Source organism: Rutidosis leptorrhynchoides, chromosome 11, assembly GCF_046630445.1.
Source record: "Rutidosis leptorrhynchoides isolate AG116_Rl617_1_P2 chromosome 11, CSIRO_AGI_Rlap_v1, whole genome shotgun sequence".
Classification (NCBI taxonomy): domain Eukaryota; kingdom Viridiplantae; phylum Streptophyta; class Magnoliopsida; order Asterales; family Asteraceae; genus Rutidosis; species Rutidosis leptorrhynchoides.
This window is the reverse complement of record NC_092343.1, coordinates 285,292,003-285,304,398: the sequence shown is the minus strand read 5'-3', so window position 1 is coordinate 285,304,398 and position 12,396 is coordinate 285,292,003. Positions and strand designations below refer to the sequence as shown.

Here is a 12,396-nt window from a genome sequence, read left to right as displayed (position 1 = left end):
CTTCACACGCCTCTCTAGCATTAATAACAAATGCTCTCCCTCGTGCAGGTCCGATATTCTTCTCTGGATTCGGGCACTGGCTCTTATAGTGACCTTGTTTTCCACACCCAAAACAAGTAATGGTAGCCAAAGCAGTTTTATTTGCATTGGTGGCAGGACTCTTGGTACCATTTGCATTTGTAACGAGAGCCCTACAATCTTCAGCAAGATGACCCTGTCGATTACACTTGTTGCATACCACACTACAGTAACCAAAATGATGTTTGTGGCATCGGTTGCATAAAGGACTTTGTCCTTTGTAACCAAAACCTGAACCACTACCCGCACCTTTTGTGGTTTCTTGTTTCTTAAAAGATTGTTGTTGGTTACCTCGATCATAATTTCCATTCCACTTTCTTTTGTTACCTGATACCTTCACATCAGTATTGGATACTTTCTTATCCATGATGACCTGATCCATTAGCTCGTTTGCCATAGTTATAGCTTCATGAATTGTCTTAGGTTTCGATGCTGTAACATTTGCCTTGACCTTTTTGGGCAAACCATCTTTGTACATTTCAATCTTCCGTTCTTCGGTTGGAACCAATTCAGGACATAGCAAAACTAATTCCATGAATCGCTGATTGTAGTTGGTGATTTCAGTACCAATAACCTTCAGACTTCGTAACTCATCTTCCAACTTCCTAACCTCGTTCCTTGGACAATATTCGTTGATTAACATTGTTTTGAATTCTTCCCATGGAGTATCATAAGCTACATCTCCTCCTACAGCCTTCACATAATTTTTCCACCACGTGAGTGCACTATCTTGTAAAGTGCACGATGCATACTTGGTCATGTCCTTTTCAACACAACCACTGATTTTAAACACAGTCTCCATCTTTTCTATCCACCGGGTTAAACCGATTGGTCCTTCTGTTCCACTGAATGATGAGGGCTTGCAAGCTTGAAAAGTTTTGTAAGTGCACCCCACACGAGGATTTGGGTTAACTGCAGCACCTCTTGCAGCCTCGACCCATAACATTCTGTCGTTCACTCGCTGATTGATGAGTTCCTGGATTTCTTGTTCCGTCATTCGGTTCAATCGCGCCATATTCTTCTATAAGAATGAAAAGAAAATAATTATTCACATGGAATATTATAGATGTAGTGTATATTTACAGTACATTATAGCTTATTAATAATATGAACCAGGTATTATTATAAAAGCCTTTTCTTCTTATTAGCGTTTTATAATTATATCTAGGGTAGTACCTACCCGTTAATGTCCATACTTAATAGCTTAGTACAGAATCAATTACTACCATCTAAATAATACTTAACCATGGAAAATTATTGCATTTCACACTTCACTATTTTACATATGCTTATCTTACATCGAACATTAAGCAAACCACACTAATAATATTATACAAAACATTATATGATCCCATGGTTTAATACGGCAGCGCATCGTTTGGTCTATTTTCTAGGACGTTTAGGTTCAAAGAATCGCTTAACGCTTATCCTAGCTGTCTGCCTATATTTTGGCTGTGGGGCTGAAGAACTGGATGCCGGGATAGAACGAATAGGAATAGCGGGAATAGGGGTGGTAGTGTCTAGTGGAGTTGGTGCCACATCATCCTTACTAAACTCAGGATTTGAATTTTCTAATTCATTAGCCTTTCGTTTCTTTCCTAGTTCGAACTTGTCTTTCGTAATTTCTTGTATTTCTTCCTCGGGTTCACTTTCCTCCTCGGGTTCACTTTCCGGGTTCTTTATTGTTGGTTCATCCGGAATTTGTGAGTCTTCCCCAAAGATATTATTTTCGTCATCGGATAGGTTAATGACTGAAACACCATCTGAAGATTCTGATTCGGAGTCGCTGAATGTGATAATAAGTTTTGAGCCCGACATCTATCACACAACAACTAACCCATTAGTACTACATAATATTCACATATAAATTTTAACCAACAATGATAAGCAATGGTTGTTAAATCAGATCCGGTCAAAGTCCAGACTTACTAATGTATCTTAACGACTTATCAGTTAGACACACTAATGCAAACCTGGTTCACTAAGACCACCGCTCTGATACCACATGTCATAACCCGTCCTTAACCATAAGAACGTGTTAGATAACGTATGATTTCATTGCGAGGTATTGACCTCTATATGCGACATTTTTAAAAGATCAACTGCATATATTATACATTACAAACCATGATTCTTATTTTTGATACAAGATTTAGACAATGAAAAGATGATTATCGTTTAGCGATAATCTTAGACTTACAAACTTTACAAATGATGATAACAACACGATTTCTAGCATATTTTACAACACAAATCCTCGGATATGCAGTTTTATTTTTGACACAAATATGCGTACGCAAGATCCTGCTTAAATTCAACATACTGCAGCGGAAGCTTTTAGTAATCACCTGAGAATAGACATGTTTTAAAAAGGTCAACATAAAGTTGGTGAGATATAGGTTTAATGCTGGCAGCGATATAAATATAGACCACAAGATTTCATATATAAACGTTTTCATAAAAATATTCTAAGTGGTTGAGCACTTGGTAACCATACTTAACATTTAATCACGTCGCATATTCCCTTTATTATGAAATCTCACTACACCGTACCAAGTGTAGTCACAAAACGAAGTACTGTGCAACCGTTGAATACTGGTCGTCCAGTCCGGTTGGGGTTATCAGGCCCGATAGATCTATCAACAGGATTCGCGTTTACAATACCGCTGTAAATAATAGTTACCAAGCTACAGGGAAGTATGCCAGTGGTACAACTCAACGTAGAATATATTTTTCAGTTACTTGTGTCCATAACGTAAAACATAAAATACATGTATTCTCATCCCGAAATATTTAGAGTTTAAAAGTGGGACTATATACTCACTTTCGTCTTGAAGATATGTAATTTTGACTTGGTCTCCGATTGATATCACGAACCTCAAGTTACTTGGACAAGATTGCTGTAAAAGAGGAGTAAAGACCTAGAACCAAAAGAGTGATGGAATTGGATGAAAGATTGGAAGTAAACTTGTGTTCTTGAAAGGATTCTTGAAGTGTTTTTGTAAGGTTTTTCTTATGGTGTTTAAGTGATGTTTTTATGGCTAGATCTTCATGGATACTAGCTGAATGGTTATGGAGTTTCTTAAGAGTGTGTTTTAGTTAAAGGAAATGTGTAGTAAAATGAAAATGGAATGGAGTATAAATGGTGGTGTAAAAGGTGTATAAGTTTGTAATTTTGTGAAAAAATCTTTTAATCATGTGAAATTGTCATACTAGATAACAAAAGTAGTTACCTTATACATAAGGCATTGAACAAGGGCTGGTTGGTGGTGATTTGATGTGTATATACCAATAGTAAATACGTATAGAAGCTAGGTATGATACGAGTACATGTACTCTAGATATACGTATAGAAATTTTGTGAAAAATGGAATGAGAATTCAAATATAGCTATCTTTTGTGAATACACTTATATTGTTTTATGTGTTTAAGTCCTTAAAAAGTGGTTAAATACATTACTTATACGATATATGTATAAACATTATAGATTATAAGTATTTATGTCAATTAACGTTACGTATGGTTATCGTTTTGAAAACTTAAGTTAGTAGTTTCAAAATATACTTATAACTTATTGTTATTAATACAAAATGAGATATTAAAACATCCTTAGATCATGTTAAATATGTATATATACATATATATACACAAACGTATAATTATCATATGTTATATAGTTCGTGATATCATCGGTCAAACTAGACGGTCAAACGTTGTGTAAAACTCATTTCAAAAACATAAGTCTCAACAATTTGGATTGCTTATCATGTTGGTAAGGTTTAATTTATGTAAATATTAATCTTATAAGTATAGAACAATCGAAAAAGTGCGGGTCATTACAAAGATCGATTTGAAATTCTACCGCGCGTTGCGACGGAAGGCCAGGTAAGTCTTCAGGAAATACTTCGGGAAAATCTCTAACAATATGAACATCACCAATGCTCTTCTCTTCTCTATCAGAATCAACAACATGGGCTAGAATAGCATGACAGCCTTTGCGAAGATGTTTATGAACTTTCAAACAACTAATAAGATTTAACTGTCTGCATTTATTATCCCCAAAAACCATCAGCTGCTCTCCAACCACATTAGTAATACGAATAGCTTTCTCATAACACACAATTTCAGAACGATTCGCAGATAACCAATCCATACCAATAACAATGTCAAAACTGCCTAGGTTAATCGGTATCAAATCTACCTCAAAATCTCTACCAGCCAGATTAATGTTACATTTACGATACACAGTCTTAGCAGTAAGCACTTTACCATTAGCTATCTCTACAACATAAGTACTGTCTAGAGGAGTTAACGGTTTTTTGATTTTTGGACTAAATTTACTCGACACAAAACTCAAATCAGCCCCTGAATCAAATAGTACATAAACTGATAAATCGTTGACCAAGAACGTACCCATAACAAGTTTTGGATCCTCCTTAGCAGCCCTAGCATTAATGTTGAACGCCCTTCCACGTGTATTCTCAGTGGTCTTCTTGTCAGGGCAGGCATCACGGAAATGCCCCGGCTTACCACATTCATAACAAACTCTCGAATTTCCACCATTTCTCGGCTTCCCATTAACGTTACCACTATTGTTACCACCATTATTACCACCGCCTGCAGCAGGAGTAGCAGTACCCGGTATAACCACAGTACAATCTTTAGCAATGTGTCTCTGCTTAGAACACCTCTTACAAGTAACCGTACAATAACAATCATGAGACTTATAACATCGATGAAAAACACGCTGATTACGGTCATTCAAACCAGCAGTATCTTGTTTCTTCTGCTGACTTTGGTTCTGGTTGCGATTGTTATCCCACTTCCTTTTCCCAATATCAGCCTTTTTAACAACTTCCTCACTGGCATCGGTCACAGCTGCCTTACTTCTCCTCAAAATCTTGTCATTAAGCTTATGTGCCATAGACATAGCAGTTTCAATAGTCTGAGGCTCACTAGACTCAACCCCATGCTCAATTAGCTCAGATAACTCATCAATATAAGCTTCGATCTTACGATCCTCATCCGCATAAGCATTTGGACACAACAATATCAACTCAAAGAACCTTTGCTCATAGGCATCTAAATCGGTGCCCTTTATCTTTAAGTTCTTAAGCTCAGCCTCCAATTTCTTAAGTTCACCTCGGGGACGATAACGGGTGATCATTCTCTCTTTAAAATTATTCCAAGTTAAACCATACGCCGCATCATTACCCAAACTATTCACCAAGTTGTTCCACCAAGTTAATGCACTGTCTTTAAGAGTGCATCTTACAAAACTAACCTTATCCTCCTCTCGGACTCGGCTAACCCTAAAAATAGACTCAATCTTCTCAAACCAATGAGTAAGTCCAATGGGTCCTTTGGTGCCACTAAATTCTTGTGGACGACTTGCCATAAAAGTCTTGTAGGTGCATCCCACCTGATTGTTGTTATTAATAGTAGCTTTAACATTAGCTACCATAGCAGCTACTATTCCCACAGAGATAAGACGTTGTATACGAGCTTCGTTGGACTCGCGGGGAGGCATGATCTTCAAAACAGAATAACACAACCGTTAGTACTATGAATAATACCAGTGTTATAAAGGAATAGATCGAACACGAAAAAAAATTAACCATTAAAATAATAGTCAATGAACACTATGAGTAATAACATGATAGTTATGATAGTTATAGAAATAGCCACCACATGCATACATACGTTATGATAAAAATCATACAACATACATAGCACCTAACATACATGAACTATATTACGCATAATATAACATGCCAAGAGTCGCAACATCAGAAACAAAATATGATAATGATAACAGATGTCATAAAGAAATAACCATCCATACATAAATGAAAAACATCTCATAACAAAATCCTCGGCAAAACGTCGTACATCACCCAAAAATGAATGTATAAAAAGGATAATAAGTCTTATGAAATAAATAATCACTCATGAATCATCACATCACATCTGCTTGGAGCGGGTGCGATAAGTTGGGCCGGTCTCGTCAGGAGTCTCATACTTCCTCAATTTTCCCTTCACCTCCTCCAACTCCGTCTGAAGGCCACGAACCATGCTCTCAAGAGCCTCAAACTTAGCGTTCACCTCACGGTTACGCTTTCGGGTCTCGAACTCAACATCATTATTGAAACTAACAAACGTATCCATACTAGCTCTAATCTCATCCATCACCTCCGCATGCGGTAAGACACGCATACAGTCGCTAAGAGCATCAATGCAAGTCTCATTCGTATATGCCCTAGTCATGTGAGTGATGATAGCCATGCAGTAGTTAACAGGATCCCTTAGGCGAGGCAGTCGTGCACGACGAGCGGAAGACGGGGAAACGGGAGCAGGAACGGAATTGTTGCTCGAAGCCGACATCTGCAAACAGTAAAAACACAAACCACATACCAAAAACAAATATCATAAGCAATAATAACTTATAATTATTCCTCATACGAAATGAAATGCATAATAATGCTATAACAAGAAGGGTCGGGCTGTAGACTAGACTCTAATGCACCCTAAACACCACAGGTTGACCACATTATGACCGCTGATAATGCTAAAAACAGACATATATTTCATAGCATTATCCCTCAAGAAAGACAAGCTTTTAGTTGCAACTGTTCTATTTACAAGTGATATTCTTTTAAATAATAAAAGGTGAAGACAAAAGACAGATTCGACGAATTGAAGACGCAAACGACTAAAAAGATCAAAAGTACAAAATACAATTAAAGAGGTTCCAATTATTGATAAGAAACGTCTCAAAATTACAAGAGTACAAGACGCGAAACGCAAAGTACAAGATATTAAATTATACGCAAAGACGTTCGAAAATCCGGAACCGGGACCAGAGTCAACTCTCAACGCTCGACGCAACGGACTAAAAATTACAAGTCGACTATGCACATGAATATAATATAATATATAATTAATTCTTAAAATTAATTTATATATTATATTATATAATATAAACCGCCGGCAGAAGAAAACAACAACATGTGAGCCTCCCCAGCTGGCCATGCGATTGCATGAGCTGAAGGAGCAAAACTCATGCGATCGTATGAGCCTCTTTTTCAGTTCACAGGCCTATAAAATTCGCAGTTTGGAGCATCATATAACACATCTTTTTCTCTTCATTCATCAACGTATATATATATATATATATATATATATATATATATATATATATATATATATATATATATATATATTTATATTATAATTTTAATTTTAATTTCTAATAATAAGGGTATGTTAGCGAATGTTGTAAGGGTGTAAGTCAAAATTCTGTCCGTGTAACGCTACGCTATTTTTAATCATTGTAAGTTATGTTCAACCTTTTTAATTTAATGTCTCGTAGCTAAGTTATTATTATGCTTATTTAATACCGAAGTAATCATGATGTTGGGCTAAAATACTAAAATTGGGTAATTGGGCTTTGTACCATAATTGGGGTTTGGACAAAAGAACGACACTTGTGGAAATTAGACTATGGGCTATTAATGGGTTTTATATTTGTTTAACTAAATGATAGTTTGTTAATTTTAATATAAAGATTTACAATTGGACGTCCCTATAAATAACCATATACACTCGATCGGACACGATGGGCGGGATATTTGTATGTACGAATAATCGTTCATTTAACCGGATACGGGAATGGATTAATAGTCTATGGAATTATTAAAACAGGGGTGAAATTATGTAGAAGGACACTTGGCATAATTGATAACAAAGTATTAAAACCTTGGGTTACACGCAGTCGATATCCTGGTGTAATTATTAAACAAAGTATTAAGACCTTGTTACAGTTTAAGTCCCCAATTAGTTGGAATATTTGACTTCGGGTATAAGGATAATTTGACGAAGACACTCGCACTTTATATTTATGACTGATGGACTGTTATGGACAAAAATCAGACGGACAAATTGAATAATCCAGGACAAAGAACAATTAACCCATGGGCATAAAACTAAAATCAACGCGTCAAACATCATGATTACGGAAGTTTAAATAAGCATAATTTCTTTATTTTCATATTTAATTGCACTTCTAATTATTGCACTTTTATTTATTGTTATTGTATTTAATTGCACTTTTATTTATTGTCATTGTATTTAATTGCACTTTTAATTATCGTACTTTTTAATTATCATAATTTTATTTTATCGCACTTTTATTTATCGCAATTTCATTATCGTTATTTAATTTACGCTTTAAATTAAGTTGTATTTATTTAATATTTTACATTAGGTTTTAACTGCGACTAAAGTTTTAAAAATCGACAAACCGGTCATTAAACGGTAAAAACCCCCTTTATAATAATGATATTACTTATATATATATTTGTATTTTTATAAATTAAAACTAATATAGCGTTAACCTTTGTTTAAAAGATTTTCCTGTGGAACGAACCGGACTTACTAAAAACTACACTACTATACGATTAGGTACACTGCCTATAAGTGTTGTATCAAGGTTTAGGTATATCCATTCTATAAATAAATAAATATCTTGTGTAAAATTGTATCATATTTAATAGTATTTTCTAGTAAAATATAAGCTATTTCATATATACCTCTACGAACATCAAGTATTTTTGGCGCCGCTGCCGGGGAATACACTCTTGCTTAAACGCCAGAAGCGCAACGCTAATATATAAAAAAAAAGAAGATTTTTTTTAGTTTACTTTTATAAAAAATACGCTTTTGTAAAAATACGTTTTAAAAAATTCAGAAATATAAAAAGAAAAACAAAAATATAAATATTTTTAAGAGTTTATTAAATATATAAGTTTTATAAAGTTTCTTTATTTTTATTTTAGTTTGTAAAAATATAAATTTTATTTAAATATTTTGTTTTAATATAAATCAAAACAGCAAAACAGAAAAGAAAAAAAAAAAAAGATAACTCTCGGCCTAGTACTGTAGCAGCCCAGACCGTGGCCCAAAAACAAAGCTCATGCGATCGCATGAGCCCGAAGGCAAAATCACATGCGATCGCATGAGATTGTCTGACACGCCAACTGTTGCTCTAAATCAGTATTAATTACGGAGTTTATTTATATTATTTTTACTTTAACCCTAATTAGGTTATATTAATTTATTATTTAGTTTTAGTTTTTATTTTTAATTTGTATTATTTAGTTTAAATAATTTATAAAATTAATAGTTTTATTAAATAAAAAATATAAAAATAATATTTTTATAAAAATTGTAATTTTTACAACTTTTAGTTTATTTTTATATTTTGTTCCTTTTTATTTGTTTTAGCGTAATTTTTTTTGTATTTTTCTTTCGTATTTAGTTTTAAGACATAGTTTTTGCCATAGTTATTTTTATTTCTAGATTTTTAGGCTTTGCAGTAAAATCCCTTAACTGCTTTTTTTTTAGACTAAGATTTAGGTGCTTTAGAATTTTGCGACGCTGTATTTTATATTTTAGTACCTTTTTAAGATATTGCCATTTGGGATATAGAATTCATTGTAAGCTTTAATATTTTAAGACGCAACTTTTAATTCTTAGTTAATAGTTCCTTTTTAAGTTTCGACGAGCTACTTTCTTATTTTTATTTTTCGACGCATATTATTTTTCAATCTTTTATTTTTTGACGTTTTTCGACGCGCTCTTTTTCTTTCTTATTTCTCCACATTCTAGTTTTTAGGACTTAGAATTTTCTCTATTTCTTTTCTAAATTTCTTAAATTTCAACGAAAAATTATTTTAAGTGGTTAAATTGATAGACATCAAAATTTTATGGTTCGTAGTAATAGTTGGATTTGTACGTGGACCGGGTTATTGGAGCCAAACAGCACTCAATTATATTGAGACCAAACGAATCCTGCCCCTCTGCTGCATCTTTTGGCTATTCGAAATGTGGGCAAAATCAGAAAAGTCTATTAATTTGATAACTTATATAATTTTTCTTCCTTTTTAAAAACTAATAGGATATTCAGTGAATGCACCGAGCAAAACGTTCACCACCTTTTGTACGTTCACCACCTGTAACTCGATCAAGACATCTAGCAAATATTGTTGATTTTTCTTTAGAATCGTCATCCAGTCGACCAAGTACTCCAATTCAAATTTCCGATAATCCATTTTTTGAACCCGACCTCACAATTGAGAATCCGGAGAATATTCAGGGACGATTCATAGATCCTGAACCATTAATTTATACTCCGGAACCACCAATCATTCAAACAGAGATTGTTGAGGAACCAACCATTAAATCAGAATCCTATAGTGATTCAGATTCAACAAATTAAATCATGGAGAATCTGGAACCTTTAAGTATGGAAGACCGAATGAGAGCTAAACGCACTGGCCAAGGTCACGCAATTACTCATCCAGACATTAAAGCGCTAGATTATGAAATTAAAGGACAAATTCTACACATGGTAACTAATCAATGCCAATTTAGTGAGGGCGCCGAAGGAAGATCCAAATGAACGTCTTCGTACCTTTAATGGGATCTGCACACTATTTAAAATAAGATAAGTGGAGGATGAACATATATATCTCATGTTATTTCCCTGGACTTTAAAGGGAGAAGCCAAAGATTGGTTAGAATCGTTACCTGAAGGGGCGATTGATACATGGGACGTTTTAGTTGAAAAATTTCTTAAACAATTCTTTCCGGCATCTAAAGCCGTGAGACTTCAAGGAGAAATTGTCACGTTCACACAAAAGCCAAATGAAACTCTATATGAGGCATGGACAAGATTTGAAAAGTTATTGAGAGGATGTCCGCAACATGGTTTAGACACTTGTCAAATAGTACAAATATTCTACCAAGGATGCGACATCACTACAAGAAAAGACATAGATATAGCAGCTGGTGGTTCTATTATGAAGAAAACAGAAACTGATGCTTACAAAATTATTGATAACACTGCTTCCCACTCACATGAGTGGCACCAAGAAAAAGATATCATTATATCATCTAAGCAGCTAGAGCCGATTCTAGCCATGACTTAGATTCCATTTCCGCAAAGATAGATGCTGTCGAGAGACGAATGGAAAAGATGACTAAAGATATCCACTCAATACGAATTAGTTGTGAGCAGTGTGGAGGACCACATTTGACAAAGATTGTCTCAGTATTGAACTAACAATAGAACAAAGAGAGAATATTTCATATCTAAACCAAAGGCCTGGAAATAATTATCAGAATAATTATCAACCGCCATGACCGATTTACAACCAAAACCAGAATTATAATCGAAATGTTCGATACAACAACCAACAAGGTCCTAGTAATCAACAAGTATCCAATAATACTTACAATCAACAAAGACATAATTTTCAAAACAAACCACCACAAATCGATGATAAAAAGCCAAATTTAGGAGATATGATGACGAAGCTAGTTGAATCTCAAACTCAGTTTTTCACATCTCAGAAACAAACCAATGAACAAAATGCTCAAGCATTTAGAAATCAACAAGCTTCTATTCAAAATCTGGAACAAGAAGTAAGTAACCTAGCAAGGTTAATAGGTGAAAGAAAATCGGGAAGTATACCTAGTGATACAAATGCTATTACCACAAGAAGTGGTATTACACTTAAACCATCTGAAATACCTGTAATTTCTGATGAAGCTATTCCTACTCCACAAGAACCACAACCTGATCAAGATAAGGAAAAAGAACCGGTAGTTGAAAAGGTTAATGAAGATAACACAGTTAAGGCAAAACCTTATGTTAAACCATACCAACCACCACTTCCTTACCTGAGTAAAATGAGAAAGGAGAGACTTGAAGCCGAGCAATCCAAATTCTTGGATATGTTTAAACAGATAAATGTAAATCTTCCTTTCATTGATGTGATTTCAGGAATGCCTAGATATGCTAAATTTCTGAAAGATCTAATCTCGAATAGAAAGAAAATAGAAGAACTCTCGGCTGTTACTATGAATGCTAATTGTTCTGCAGTGCTGTTGAATAAAATACCAGAAAAACTATCTGATCCAGGAAGTTTCACAATTCCATGTTTTCTGGGTAGTCTTAGTTCAATAGAAGCATTGGCAGACTTAGGTGCTAGTATAAATTTAATGTCGTATTCACTATACGCTAAACTAAACCTTGGAGAATTGAAACCAACACGAATAAGCATACAACTAGCCGATCGATCAATAAAATATCCTAGAGGGATAATGGAAAACATGCTGGTTAAAGTTGGTACTTTAGTATTTCCAGTAGATTTTGTTGTTCTGGACATGGAAGAAGATTCTCAAGTTCCTCTCATATTAGGAAGACCATTCTTAAACACGGCTAAAGCAATGATAGACGTGTTTGGTAAGAAA

General features: G+C 34.5%; 1 non-coding gene across 1 annotated transcript; it reads right to left on the bottom strand.

Moving 5' to 3' along the window:
• Positions 1-10,745: 10,745 nt before the first annotated feature.
• On the bottom strand, positions 10,746-10,852 carry LOC139879253 (small nucleolar RNA R71). Its single transcript, XR_011770106.1, has one exon. It is a non-coding gene; the product is annotated as a small nucleolar RNA R71 (small nucleolar RNA).
• Positions 10,853-12,396: the final 1,544 nt, after the last annotated feature.